Source organism: Takifugu rubripes, chromosome 19, assembly GCF_901000725.2.
Source record: "Takifugu rubripes chromosome 19, fTakRub1.2, whole genome shotgun sequence".
In the NCBI taxonomy this organism is placed as follows: Eukaryota; Metazoa; Chordata; class Actinopteri; order Tetraodontiformes; family Tetraodontidae; genus Takifugu; species Takifugu rubripes.
In genome coordinates, this window is record NC_042303.1 from 17,682,655 (window position 1) to 17,697,773 (window position 15,119).

At 47.6% G+C, this 15,119-nt stretch overlaps 1 protein-coding gene across 11 annotated transcripts in view; it reads left to right on the forward strand.

The window, feature by feature from the left end:
• The window catches only part of foxp1b (forkhead box P1b), a 119,012-nt gene that overhangs the window by 35,210 nt on the left and 68,683 nt on the right, over window positions 1-15,119 (forward strand). For 8 of the 11 annotated variants that reach the window (XR_003886064.1, XM_029826996.1, XM_029827001.1 and 5 more), the window contains one exon: window positions 5,146-5,205. The exons of 1 other annotated variant lie outside the window; for it this stretch is intronic. The gene's annotated coding sequence lies outside the window, so the exon portion shown is untranslated. Of the gene's footprint in view, window positions 1-1,378; window positions 2,029-3,728; window positions 4,755-5,145; window positions 5,206-15,119 lie in introns of those variants that run through there. 2 more of the 11 variants (XM_029827000.1, XM_029827004.1) reach the window with 2 other exon arrangements.

The window sequence follows — 15,119 nt, forward strand, 5'->3', positions numbered from 1 at the left end:
CCCCCCCCCGAGAGCACTCTCACATTTCATCATCTGTTCTCCAGCGCCAGGGTGCTCCGGCACAAGTCGGCCACTCTGGATCCATCTGTTGTTATTATTTTCCACTGATAATTGGCTTCAACAATGGAATGCCTGTCCCCCCCCCCCCCCCCCCCCCCCCCCCCCCCCCCCTCGCCTTTGAAACCCTACCCCCTGTTTATTTTAGAGGTCTCATTTCTGCTCCTCTCCCTCTGAACCTCGCTCACTCCATCACGCTCTCCGTCCCTTCACCCTTCACCCGCGATCAGTTTCCAAAATGACGTTGGTGACTGGCAACGTTAGTAAGTTTCACTCTTCGGATTCTCTTCGGGGGCTCCGCTCCATTCCTGCCCCCGCATTCCTCCGCATTCCTGCCCTAAATGAGAAAAAGAGGAAGAGGCAGGTAAAGGAGGAGGAGGAGGAGTGGAAGAGAGAGACAAATCATCCTTCGTTTGAGGAGAAATAAAAGATTTATTTGGACCTATCAGGACCGTTGAATGACAACCAACACCAAAAATGACCTATGCTTGCTTTAATTACAGTGGATTTTTCAGGATTTAATTAGGGTTTAACGTTGTAATTAAGTAGTTTGAAGTCTTTATGCTCATTACGGTCCTGAATTACATTTTTACAATTTGAGGCAAAATTGTATCAACATTCTCTAAGTAATGTTGGTGAAATAATTAGCAAAGTCTCTGACAAGAGGGGGGAAATCTAAATGTGCCCCCTTTTAGAGCTTTTTACAGCCCCCCCCCCCCCTCCTCATTACAGCCGTTCTTGAAAATGGAGGATTATTGTCTCATTCCTGTGCCTGGTGCAACTGTGCTGATGTTCATTTGTTCTGCCTGCTCTTGTCTAATTAACAGAGGGGCCAGGACAGGTAGGGCTCCCAGCGGGGGGCCGCTCTCTTCCCATCCTCATTTGCCAGTGTTTGTGTTTATGTGAAGGGGCCCCTCTTCCTGCATATTTAATCTGGAGCAGGGCACCAGCTTTTGTTGTGTTAAGACCACATACCTCCAGTCTGTCTCAGCGCCGCTGCCTGGACACTGGCTATCGCTCGCCCGCTCTCTCTCTCTCCCCCTCCCTCACACACACAGGCGAGCGTGCACATACACACACACACACACACTCACAACCACTCCATACATGCAGCTTCCTCCTCTTCTTCAAAAGTGGGTTTCCAAACACTCAGTACTTGAAGGGAATCTGCCACAATATACAGTTTCATGAATGTGATGAGAAGCTTTTCCACTGTTGGCGGGTGAGTCTGTAAAGATTTTATTATCTTTCCACACTTTGTCGCACTTTCTCTCCTCTGCTCGCCCTTTATTGGACGCCGTAGGCTTGCGTGCACGTGTACGTGTGTGTGTCGTCTGAGGGATTGACAGAGTTTCCTCTGAGTTTTGGCGATTGCAGCTGTTTGTTTTCTTTGACGATGATTGCTGCTGTATCCGCATCATTATGTTTTATCTCCTGTGGAATCGTATAAAGGAATAAAATAAATAGTGGTGCGTTTAGGAAAATCAGGATTTCCCACAATAAGACCTGTTAAATACTAGTGGAGGAATGTCAGGTGCCGCTCTGGGTGCGTTCTTGAACAATGCTGGGTAGCTCAGCCTTTCTGTTTAGAGCCCAATCATGGACGGAGTGAACATAAATACACTGAGGGATTTTTCGGGCTCGTTTCATATTTACAAACTCGCATTTGCCTGGGAAACACCCACATATTTGCATGGCCGTGATGTGGGTGTCCTGCAGATGTGTTTATATTCATGCTTGCCTGCATACGGGACTGGAGACAGTGTGAACGAGTCTCTTTTGTGGCGGTCACCTCACGGTTGGGTCGTTAGTTCCTGCCCTCGCTCGTCGGCCCCGCGCTTGCTTTTGTCCGGAGGAATGGAATCTACCACTCGTTGATATTAACAGGATGAGTGGTCGCGGAGGAGCCGGGACCTGGGCGAGAGCGCAAGCTTGATCTGGCCGGCGGAATTGACAGCCCTGCTTGACAAGGTGGAAAAGAGTTTGGTTATAACTGTGGGATTGCGTAACATTCGCTGCTCGTGCGTGATTCCAGTAGAACCGCGATCTGATGTTCTGAGAGGGAGACGTTCCTTCAACAATGTTCTGTTTTTGATTTATTTATTAATCAGCCTTGTGAAGACGGGCGTAGCGCTGGATACCTCATTCAATGGGCCTATTTAAATAGTCTAAAGAAATGTGTGGCCTTGTTTGTTTTGGGTTAGGAGTGAAATTCCACTTCCTTGGTATTGAGGCTGCAAAGCTTTCTGTGTGTACTTTGTTCTTAGCTCAGCAAAATGTGAAGGCAGGTCCAAAGAGTCTGGGGGCTCAGACAGGCCTGACATTCACCAGACTGCACTGTTGCCTTTAAATCTTACAGAAAAATGAATAAAGGGGGGAAAACAAGAGGAATAAGGACCGGCTGCATTGAAGTTGGGCTTAATTGGCAGCTTTTGAGTCCGTTTGCGTGTCAGAGAGTGCTGTTGTTTACAGTCTGTGTGGGTTTTGCAGTGTAATGCCTGGAACCTGCCAATCACATCAGAAATGGGAAAAAGCTGTTTTGGTTGGGTTTCTTTTTTGTTTTTTTGTCTTTATGAGACGTAGCTGTGTTTTTCATTTAATGTCCTGTTTAATAAAAGAAGAAAAGCGGGAGAAAAGTGCGCAGTCAGCCCTTTTTAGCGGATCAGATCGTCCATGAGCAGCTGCGTTTGTCGAGAAGTGAGTCACGCTTGAGATTTCCCTGTGTTTCGCTGCACAGACAGCAACTTGGAAAATCTCCTGCACACACCCTAAACACAAACAACAGTGACCCTGTATATAGATACATATCACTGACTCTACCCAACCAAAACCCTTTGACGCCCTTTTTTTATTTACACAAAGCTCTCCATGCAGATCCTTTAACCTTCCCACACCGTTCTCCAGCGTTTTTCTATGTTTTGCTAAGTCGCAGTCGTCCCCGGCAACCTAAACATATACCGCCCGTGAGTCGAAACATCCCACGCGGCTTCTATTGACGACCGTCGGGGTGAGCGTGGATTAATATGGTAATGACGTGTGAAGGTTCATTAGCGAGCCACCACAGAAGTAGCCACAGACTCACTTTTAAGCGTGCTCGGAGTAATTAATGGAATAACTTTACTTAGTGGTAAATATTCATGGGTCCTCATCTTTTTGTCTGCGCGGTGTGAAGAGGGGAGCGACCGTCCATTAGAGGAGCTGAAGAGCCGTCCAGGCCTTTGTTGGGACTGGGTGCATTTCAGTGGAGGGGTATTAATTCATATTTGGAACATGCAATCTTACAACAAAGCCAAAGGCACCAATAACATACCTGGGACCAGAGAGCCTATTGTGAAGCTGTGACCCCTCCCTCACACTTCACAGGTCCGTGGACACTATAAAAAGGGTCTTTGTTCGCGCTCGTATGTAACCGAAGCGGTTTATTACGACAGGAAAAAAGCCGTCTGCCTTTCCTCTGAAAAAGGTGTCCGCAGGTTCTTTTCCCCTCAGAACGCTGCGGTATTTGTACAAAAGCATGGATTTGGATCATCTCATCATCAAAACTGTCATACTTGAGTCATGGAACTACTCCCAGATGTTCCTTTGTGGGAGGGAAAAAAAGCCTTTTGTTGTCCTATTTTCCAGATTATTTAGCATGGCACACCTTCAAAATGCTCCTCGCTTTCCTTTGTCTTTTGGAATTGTTGCCTTTTGATTCATATCCTCGGTGTAAACCTCTTACCGAGCGTGCACATAACCCACCTGGGTGGGTAATTATCGCAACCGGGAGTTGCTCTATTCCCTAAAATCTCAATGTGGGAGTGTGTGATGGGCTCGGTTTTCCCAGCCGGGCGAAGCAGCGTGTGCTTGTTTATCCTCACCCTATGTTCTCCGCACCCCCACTGTTCTAAATGGCAATATTACAGCCTTGTGCTGTTTGAAATGGAGACAATTATCTGTTTAGGTATTACAAGATGGGCATTATATTACGAAGAGGAAAGGCGTTGAGCTGCTATCAGGATCCCGTTGTTACCTTTTCTCTCCGATGCAAATTTTCCGTCGTTAAAGTGATGAAACATTTATCTAAATGGATGTTCTGTGTTGGGTAAACTCATTTAGCTCCCGGGGCTGTTTCAGGTGATGGGAATTAATGATGTTTAGTAGTTTGAGTCTGGAAATATCTGTCATTTGTCACCGCTGGCCGTTGATGCTCGGTTCCATTGACGATGTGTTAACGGGAGGGTAATGAATGACGGCGATGGGCCACTTCCGGGACAACGCTCCGTTTTTGAAGAGAGTTCCGAGTGTGGACGACGTTTGACTGGTGGGACTGGGCGCGTTGGGCCAGTGTGGCGTTTTCCTCCTGTAGATAAACAGTTGCACAAATGCTTGGCCGCCGGTTTTGACTGTCAAATGTAAACGTCAAAAAAAAACAAACAGCAGAAAAGCCTTTTTTCTTTCATACTTGGATATGCTTTAATGCTTTTATTCAAATGCACCTGAGATATTGCCCCCACAGCCACTTCTTAGTTTACCATAAAAATAAGATTTTGTTCCCCTCTTTTTTCCCACTTCTCTCGCCTGGCTTGAGTGCTCTGTTGGGAAAGCTGCGTGCATGCAGATCAGGGCCACCCAGGGGGGGTCGGGCCGGGCCGGCCGGGCACAGATACACTTTGTTCACCACCGGGGGGGAGAAAGAAGGGCCTCTGCTGTCAGCGGTATGAAATGATTTTTGTCTTGCAAATAAACCATTCCCTCAGATCAGGCAGGCCCATTGTTCGGGCGCTATCATCAGCGGGGCTAGTTGTAGTTAACAGACAGCTGGGAATGCGTCTGAGCTGACATGGTGGCGTCTGTAGCTGCACGGGAAGGTATGCTGCCGCCTGGCACGGCTCCACGCACGGAAAGGGAGGCGAACGGCACAGGAATGCAGCCATTGATCTCAACCTGATGGCTCCTCATGCAGCAGGCTGCTGATCTCTAGAGCAACCGGTGGTTCCGCCCGCAGCGGCTCGGTGTAAATTGGCTCACGGCGTTAACAACGCGCATCGAGCTGCACGCCGGCAATGATTTCATAACTATAAATAATTCCCTTTCTCATGTCCGCAGGGGAAGGAGGTCCACCGCTGGAACTGAAGATCTCTTTAAATAAGCAAGTGACTATAGAAGGTAAACACATAATCATTCACCAGCAGACTCCTGCCCCTGTGTGAGTGTGTGTGTGTGTGTGTGTGTGTGTGTGTGTGTGTGTGTGTGTGTGTGTGTGAATATTGTATTGAACTGGCTTAATAATTAACTAAATGCTGTGGTTGTCTTGTTTGTGTACTGTAATATGAGCATGTATGTGCTCCGGGTCCCGGGGGGCAACAGGTGCACTCTGTTAGCGATTTGAGATGCTGTTGATTAGACAGAGATTACTGCGACCAGTAATAAAGCGCTGGCGTTCCTCAAGGTCATAGTGGAGGCAGTGAAAATCCAGCTTTACTCGGCAGTATTGGAGAAGTGGCAGCTGACCTGGAGCTGTTGTGTTTATAATGTTGACGTGTGTCCCGGGGGCTTAAATAGGCTAATTCCATGTTTACCAAACAGACGCTGGCTATTGCTATCGTTAGCATATATCTCCTGTTCGTTCCTCCTGCTCCTCCACCTATCTGACAAGGTTCGGGGCCTCCAGAAGGTTTTGGGGCCCACAGAGGTGGTGGTGGTGGTGGTGGTGGTGGTGGTGGTGGTGGTGGGTGGGGGGGGGGGGGGGACACTCCAGGACTTCAGAGGAGGAGCGAGTCTGTTTATTGTCTTGTACAGCTTCAACATTAGCTCATCCCTCTCTGTCGTCGTTCTGCATGTATCATCATTACCCCCCCCACACGCACACGCACACACACGCACACACACACACACACACACACACCACCACCACCTGCATGTTGTTACTTGTGCACGCAGGACGTGCAGCGATGTGCCCAGTAAACACCCGACTCTGAAACAGAAGAGAACGGCTGTATTTTGGATTTCAACATTATAAATCTTTGAGATTGCATCTAAAGACAAACAAACATTTGTCTTGTTGAAATATCAAAACTTTCTGGAAATTAATTCCTTGTTTTTATTTCCACGAACCGCCGACGCTTGCTAATGATTTGTTTTAATGTTCTCTTTGAACAAAGCGCTACATCTGAATATTTCCTTATTGCTGAGCAGATGCTGCCTCTCATCATGTACATTCCCCTTCCTCAGTTTTGTCCACAGGAGACAGAAGATCAACACATCTGGAACAAGATTGTCATTGTAAAATGTTATTTACACCCTCGGGAGAGTCGGCGGCAGCTCTGTATCAGCACGTTATTAAATATTAACAGCGGTTAATATTTAGCAGCAGTTCTTCAGTAAGAAAGTCGCTGTAATTATGGTCGTCACTGTCAGACCGCGGTTCTCCACACGTTCCTTTCATTCAGCTCGGACCTTCGCAGCCACATTTGGGAAACAGAAACACTTGGAAGTGCAGGATTTATGCTGCTGCTGTTTATCTGGAGTGCATTCTTGGCATAGTGAGGTCCACTCCAGCAGGCCCCTCAGCTGCCTGCTCCAGATGTAAGTCGGCCCTGCTGTCTTCCAAATTGTGCTGCAATTAACGTTAATGTGGCTAAACCGTCCATTTTACGATATTAATTATTGACACGAGGTGACTTTGAAGGCATCACTAATGCTAAGTCCTGTTGGCAGCTCGGGGATTATTTTGACTTGACGTTTAAAGCATTTTCAAAGTCTTTGAGCTCTAATTCGTGTGCGTGAGTGTGAAATCCCGGTTTCATCCAAACGAGGACTTTTTTTTTCGCGACCTGTTTGCAAATGTAGGAGAAGGCTAATTGTTGTGATGTTGTATGGGTGTATATCTGATGCTCACTTAGGCTGCTTGTTGGACCCACTTCTTCATCCCTGATTAAATACAACTTTACAGAAAAAAGGGGCAGATGCAGAAAACGTGTTTCTCAGTAACGCAGCCTCCAAATATTACCTCATTTGAATTCCACCAGTCGACGTAAGGGAGTGACGGAGATCATGCAAACGCCTCGGTTCTGATAATTCTGCTTCCTGTGACTGCAGATGCAGAGTAATTGCCTTGGCTTGTTAGCTTGCTTTGTTTAATCCACTTTTCATGGCAGCGTTGAGACTAAACAAGCGGATTGTGGGTTAGACACACAGAAAGGGCCGCGTGCAGATTTATGCTGGGATGAAAGTGGGGTCTGTGTAATAGTTCCCCTGACTGCATTTATTGCTTACTTCAAAAAAGTAATTTCTTTATATCAGCATCGAGCTGGAAATTGCCGTGTATTAGTATTAAGCTGGGTAAGCTTCTAATTCTGTGGCATTTACAGCTGGCTGTGTTTCCATGCATTTATAACTCGTTTATTCTTAAGAGCTCTTCTAATCGCTCACGCCGAGCTCAGAACATAATAAACAACTGGCTTGGGGAAAAGTGCCACATGGGGGAGGTTTTTAGAGGGAAAGTTAAATGTTTCTGTCCGTTCTGTTGCTGCCCTAATCTGGCCTCCGAGTCTCGCTGCCGTTAAAGACAGTGACAGGCTGAACAGATGCAAGGTAGCGTGAAAATGAAAAATTATCAGCCCTTTGAAGGCACCACAATGGGCTCCCAGGAAGAGTCGCCTTTTTCCTGTTGATTGAGGTGACTGGATGTGTCAGAACCTTCAGAGAACCCCCTGACCCGGCTGCCTCCTGCCGGCCTAACTTGACGCCCCGTTCCCGCCGCTATCAGCACAGTCGGGCCAAACGGGCTCCAGTTAAACACCTTTCTGAAGCGGATCTCTTTTAGTTTTTACGCGCATCATCTTCTGCGGTGTGGCGAGAAGAAGCGCCCCCATAATGCTATCGCAGATGTGCTATCGCAGATGTGCTATCGCAGATGTGCTATCGCAGCCTGCTTATAATATCGGTTTTTTTTTGAGGGGGGGAACAAGTTTCAATTTCATTTTCCATCAACATCAAACGGGCCTGCCTTCCTTTGGTCTCAGACATATTGGCGGATGTATAAACTCGGGTCTGCTCGGAGCGCGAGGCGCTTTGATAACGCCCGCGGACGGCTAACGCGACACGCGCTCAGAGCGAGATTGAGCGAGCCGTCGGAGGTAAGCAAGTTCCCCCCCGCAGACGAGTCGTCTACAGGAAGGACGGTCCCAGAGGAGAGTGTCAGAAATGATGGGATGGAGTTGATAACCCGGGCGGACGCGTTGTGGAGGCTTCCTTTAATTTTGCTGCCTTCTGTGGCAGGGAAGCGTTGGGAGATGGTCTCCTCTAACCACCTGATCAGACTTCTGAGGGTTCCTCCAAAGCGCGACGTTTCCTATTTGGACACTTCTGACTTTGTTGCAACTTGCAGTCGCTCCGCGTCGCGGAGAATATCCCTCTGGCTATTTTAGAAAAATAATCCCAGTTAGGGATAAAGCACCTGGTGGGGCTGCTTACTGGAGCCTCCTCAGCTCACAAATATAAACAGCTTGCATTTTCGGGTGTGAGATTAGGAGCGAGGCCGGCCGGGTGTGAGGCGTGAAGAAATCAAACGGAACGTGCGTCGAGACGACGGGCGGAGGAGCCGCCTGCGCTCTGGGCTGGGCTGGGCTGTAAATTAATGATTCATTTGTGTCAACGAGTATCTCAACGGGCCTTTCCGCCATCGCCCGCGTGTTTCGCAGCTTCAGAGCCGGCAGGCGTCAACTGTCGTCTTCAACCTCCTCTCATCTTCTACTGCCGTTTTCCAGGTTATCCACACTTTTGGAAGAGTTTCCATCTGCGTTTAAGTCTGAATTAGTGTAGAGTAAAGGCCGTTCCATGAGGCTAATGCTTTCTGCAGGTTTTCTCATGGCCAGGGAGGGAAAGGGAAAAGCTTTTACGAGCGGCATTTGGGTTTATTTAAGTAATCAAATGAAAAGGTTGAGGCATTTTTCACCAGATATTTATTTACAGATTTTTCTCCTTTTTCTGCTCTGGTTCCAGTCTTGGCTCCTGCCTTGTTTTCATAAACAAAGTCTCTCTGGCCGACTAGAGAAAACACGCCGGCCCGCTCCGAGCCCTGAAAACAGGGATGACAAACACCATTAGCTGAAAAATTTCCATCTCGTTGCAACTATGTTATTGTTTACTTTACCATACACATCCTAATATGGTTACCTCCCTGTGGAAGCGGGCGGCGCGGGGCCGAGGGGCCCTCGCAGGGAGACGCTTTCAGCTGCCACTTAGACAATAAGAAACAAATGTCACAGCTCAACAAAACAGCCGCGCTTTCACAGCCTTACAGTGCCGCGCCTTCCAACTCGCTTTGCTCAGGCTCCCATGCGATATTTAACCACCCCCCCCTAAAATGTGCCCCCCGCCCCTGTCCTCCTCCTGCCCGCTCCGGTCTTGTCTTTCTCCCCCTCCTTTCTTTGTGTGCGTCTCTCCATCGATCTCTGTCCCGTTGTTAGCCGTGTGGATTGACTGATTGGCCTGTGTTTGCTGTGTTATGTATCGGGGGTGGGTGGGCGGGAGTGGGGGTGGGGGGGGGGGTGTTTAGATTGGCTGCTGCCTCCTCCCTGTGGCCAAGCAGAGAAGCAGTTCACCTGTGGGTGACTCCCTGGTCCAGGATGACTTCAGAACCTCTGAGGAATGTTTATTTTTCTGCCGTCAACATGGACCAAAACTGGAGGTGATCAGTTTAAAATACACCTTATTTACAAGTGGATGCTGCTCTCTCTCTCTCCCTCTCTCTCTCTCTCTCTCTCTCTCCCTCTCTCTCTCTCCCTCCCTCTCTCTCTCTCTCTCTCTCCCTCTCTCTCTCCCTCTCTCTCCCTCTCTCTCTGTAATTAAACACCAGTATTGGACTGGTGCTCGGTACCGGCCGATCCTGAACCCCGTGGGTCTGTATCAGCAGTCGGCACAGAGCTGAGGGGATCGCCCTTCATCTGGAGGTCTTGCCTTTGCATTGCAGGTGTTTAGGGGTCGGGGTCGGGGTCGGGTCGGGGTCGGGCTCCGTTCTGGTGGACCAGTCTGGCTGGAGGTGGAAATCAGGTTCTTTCAGATGCATGGCCTCTTTTCCCCTGTTGGTGGAAAGCGACGGCAGCCTCACTTCAATCCTAAAATCCTCACGTTTATGATATTTGCCCAGTATTATCTGCGCCTGTGGATGAATGGGAGGACGGAGCATGAGGAATGTAGAAGGTCAGACGGCGTGATTTACACAGCACAGAGCCTGAGAATCCTTGGGAAAATACTTGGACTGGGATCAAACGGGCGTCATGTGACATGTTCTTAACGCTGACCTTTAAATTCACGCTGGTTTACTGTTCGCTGACACTCCACCATGCACTAAATGTTAAACAATTTGTACTTTCATTTATTTATTTGAAGCTTTGGCACATCCCGATCCTCGGATAAGCTGTTTGGACGTTTTTAAACGTTAACTCGGCTGAATTGTAATGATTAAATCTTATAATTTCTTCAGTATTTGCCTTTGTGGAAGGTGAGTCACTTCCACTCCTTCCAGTTGTGCTGATAAGCTAACGGCGTTTGTTTTTTATGTTCCACCTGAGACTGTACCCTCTGTGACCCCAGTGAACTTTGTCAAAGGCTTGTTTACTGGCTTCAAGGTCGGATTCTGAGAAGTGCTGCAGCCTTTCTTGTAAACATATTTACAACCAAAGATGTTTATACACCATAAACGTGTTGCCGGTGCAGCTTTTTCCTTTTTTTTTTTTTTAATTTTCCACACAGACCAGCACTCGTGCGCATATGTGCTTATTCCTCTAAGTATTTAGTGCGTGCACCAACAATTCTAGTCCCAGACAACATAATGATGTGCCTTCTCACCGTATAGAGCTGAAAGAGGAGGGAAGGAGGGAGGCAGATAGCAAGGCAAATGCAGGACCGCTGGGGGTATTAAATATGAATTAATGGAATGTTGCTTAGGCGCATCTCCGGGTGTAGTGTAGTGTTGAAAATAAAATTTATGTTGCCAGTTACTAGCGTGAAGGTGCATTTGGACTTAGTATCCTTTAATTAGAAGTGAGATATTAGCATTTCATAGGGCTTTATGCAGGGTGAGGGGATCGGCTGGCCACCGCGCCTTCATTAGCCAGCCGGCTCTGTGTAATGAGTGCCGTCATTAGCTGATGGAGTGGATTTGCCCTAGCTCTACCTTGAAAGGCACATCTCTAACACTCTTGCAAGGAATAAGACCCTTTTAATGGATTTCTTAATGAATAAAATAAGATACCACTTCTTCGAGGAGAAAACCAAAGAGTTCAGTTCTGATAATGCACATCACAGTCGCCTTTTACTTTTATTTGCTAAATTTGCAGGGGGGAAAAATCTGTTTTATTGCGGGGTTGATGCTCTTCTTTATGGATTTCTGCAAACATTATCATGTTTTGTACGCCCATATTCTCTTTCTGGTTCTTGCTAATGCTTGGAATGATGTTGTGCTGTCCCCCAGTGCTGTGGGCTGCAGGTCGGAAACCTTCTGACTGACGCACCGCTTTAGCCTGGTGACCGATGCCTCCTTCAGTTTGCTGCTGCTGCTTGGTTGCAAACGTCGCAATTACAGTTGCTTTAATTGTGCAGCCCTGTTGCAGCCTTAGATTAAAGGCTCAACGTAGAGGATGTGGTGCCTCGTGGTTTTAGACTTCGGTTTGAACGCGCATGAGGGGGGAAAGTGTGGTGCTGGAGTCAGAGGTCTGAGCGAGCGCTCCCTGATGGAGCCGCTGTGCTGCCTTTTAAAACTCATCACATTTATCAGAGGAAAGGTGGGACAGCTATTGGATAAAGCTGTAGGCAAATTCAGGCTGCGCCTGTATGGCAGTGTCAGCGCAGAGGTGTTTTCTTCTGATATGGAGGAGTCTTTAAGCTTTCGGCTGCAGCTCCATTCTCAGAATCAGGCGTGAAGTGATTAGTATTTTATTGATGAGCTCCTGAAGTGGCATGTGTGGGAAATTGGATCTTTGATCTCCTGGAGTTTGGGAAATATATCCTGAGTGTGTGGAGCTCTCGAGGTAGAATACCCCCATCCAACGTTGGCACTCACACTCTCACACACACACACACACACACACACACACACACACACGCGCGCGCGCGCCCCTGATAGACAGACGTTTGGGTGGGATATTCACCCCCTTTTCCAAAACACATATTTGTTTTGGATGTTTTCACTGAGAGTCTACATGATGATTACAGATGTTCATTAACAAAATTGGGTATTTGTTTTAAACTTTAACCAATCACTTTGATATGCTAATTACAGTGTAATTTAATTTGAGCCCTGTAATGATGATGCTGTTATTATGGACATAAATGATGCAGTTAAGCTGAGAGTAATCTCATTTGCATACTGTACATGCCAGTAAATTAAGCCCTTTCCTGCGTCGCTTCAGCTTTAATTTTCCACTCCTTTTCACACAGCATCCCTCAGCCCCTGTGCCTAATAGCAGGCCGGCTTGTTTGATCTGGAGAGCCGCTCCCTCGCACTAAATCTACTCACAATATGTAACACATAAAGGCTCTCATTAGAAGTCTAAAGTGCTCTTTTAAGAAGTTGGTATAATAAGCATGCAACCCCTTCATGCTTTGTAGTGATACACAAAAACAGCTTTGTCTCTGGTTGGAATCATCTTCACAATTCCTTAATCTGTGTACGAGAAATGGGAACGGTCGTGCTAGTGATAACAGCGGGGTGGGGAAGACTTAATCATGTTGTATACATCCTCCTTTCTTCTCCCTGTTGATCAGAGATATCTTCAAAGGGTGCCTGTATTTACATTTTTTTTTTTAAATGATAAATTCATTTGCCTTTTTTAATTACCAATAGCCCTTTTCTCCCCACAAAAAATGATTGAAAACTCTCTATTTGGCCTCAATAATGTGGTCTTTGCTCAGCTGCTTTGTGTGCTGGGTATATTTGTGGCTGGGGGACGCGGCTGGCCTTGATAAAAGCCACCGTGTCTTCATTAGGGAAGCAGCACCTCATGTTGTCTGATGTTTGCTGTGAGCAGGTAAACATGCTTGTCGTACAGAGATGTACCAACGCTGATCAAACATGCAGGTGGACCCTGGTGAATGTTAAAGACCGCGGCTCAGCCGGCCTCACAGCGGCCGTGACGATGGTTTATGGACTTTAACACTGCCGACGCAGTTGCCCTTCACTGAGAACGCGCCCCCGTTTTTGGACCATAAAGAATATTATTTTTCTGCCAGCCAATTTTCTCTGTTAGCCTCTAATTGGCTACATAAATCTCAGCTGTTGAGGGTGAGAAATGTTGCAGTGTCACACAGTGTAATCTTCACCCTTATTTACCAATTCATTAAGATTCATTGATGCAGGATCGGTGAGAGGAAATGACAGCATAAATCAGGCCCCCAACATAATGACCCTAATCAGTTGGGAATTGCAGAAAATGTCATGATGAACTATGTCCTTGTATTAGTGCCACTGTACACTGTCTTTGTGCTGCTTTATGAGGAGGACGCATCCTCCTGACGCGCTGGAACAAAAATAGGATGTTCCAAACTTGCCTCCAGCTCAATGTCCCTTTGGCTGTTTGGCCTATTGTCTTGGGTTTAACCGCCTTCTGACAACCCCTCACCCACGAGCTGTTTGTCAGAATGAGCAAATGAGCGAGACCGTTGCCGTAGCGGCGTCGCCGGATCAAACGCCTTCTGTTAAAGATGCAAACATCTGAAGCGCTGACCGAGCAGTGGCCCGAAGGTTAGCCGCCGTCGTGTCCACGTCTGTGCCATGAATGTATGGAAAGGTTAACGATCGGATAATCAATAGCTAAACTTGACCTCGAAAATAAAATATCGGGTACCAACACCTGTTAGGTTGCCTGTCGGGAAACAGTTAGGGCCTTGAATCATTAATTCAGACCCTTGTTCTACGGTAATTAGCCCGCTGCTAAAGTGTTGGTTTAGCACCTCTGACCACATCTGCAAATGTTAAGGATGTCGTCATCCTGCCGAAGATGCGTGATGATGCTCCCCTGCTCTAATATTATTATTGTCCCCTCCATGCGCAGGTATTAATTAGAGGAGTTCGTTAAAGCTAACCTGGGTTTTCTGACACATTTCCTCCGTGCAAGTTCAGAGCCGGAGACCCATGGGAGCGAGCCTTGCATGGGTTCCAGTGGAAATGATTAAAAATATGTGACACACTTTAAGTAATGTTAAAACAAGAAGTGCTCGCGGAGATCCCAGAGGGTGCCGAGAGATTGAAGTTGTGTTTGTGTACGCGTGTTTGACAGGTCTAATTGGTGAGAGGAGCTTGAGGGAGGCGACGCCCGCGTCTCGCTCTGCTCTCAGTGCCTGGACGCAGAACCAGAGCCCTTTGTCTCCTGGTGTCTGTCCTCTCGCCGTTGTGTTAATGGGCCTGAGCGACGTTATCAAAGTCAAATGAAGGAGAGCGGCTGAGGAAGTGTGTGGCCAAGCGCTCCTAAAACAGGCTCCACATCCCAGAATTACTATTCCATTCATGGAAAACCAGATCTAAACTCATTAGACTTCTCTATTTACTCAGTCTCCATCGGCCCTAGTTGTGCTAAAAATACCGTGGCCTGCCTTACTTTGGCACATTCCCTCACTGTCGTGCACAGCGGGTCCTAACGCGGAGGTATTTTTCAGGCGACTCCGTGCGAAGGAGACAAACGGCGTTGTGTGTTTTGTGAAATGATGATTCCAGCCCGCCTCTCCGCCGGGGTCCGCGTCGACGCGCCCCTCTCCCTTTTCATTTATCTGAGCATGTACGTCGATATTAGCGTGATATTCATGTAAATCGGGCGCGCTCGCCGCCGCACAGCGGAGCTTGCTTTCTTCTTCTGTGGTACAGACGCAGGGTTGTGATCTAATTTCCACACTCGAGGGTTCGATCACAGACGGTGCGTTTAGTGCGTGTCGAGGTGCGTTGTGTAAAGAGATCGTGGCGGGATGACGTGCACGACAACACGTACGTGCATTTGTAGCAGCTGATGTTTTTCTAGCCCTCTTTTATTTTGCGGATGATGTAACTCCTTGATGATGTCAACTATTAATAATCAAAGTGCTCCGAC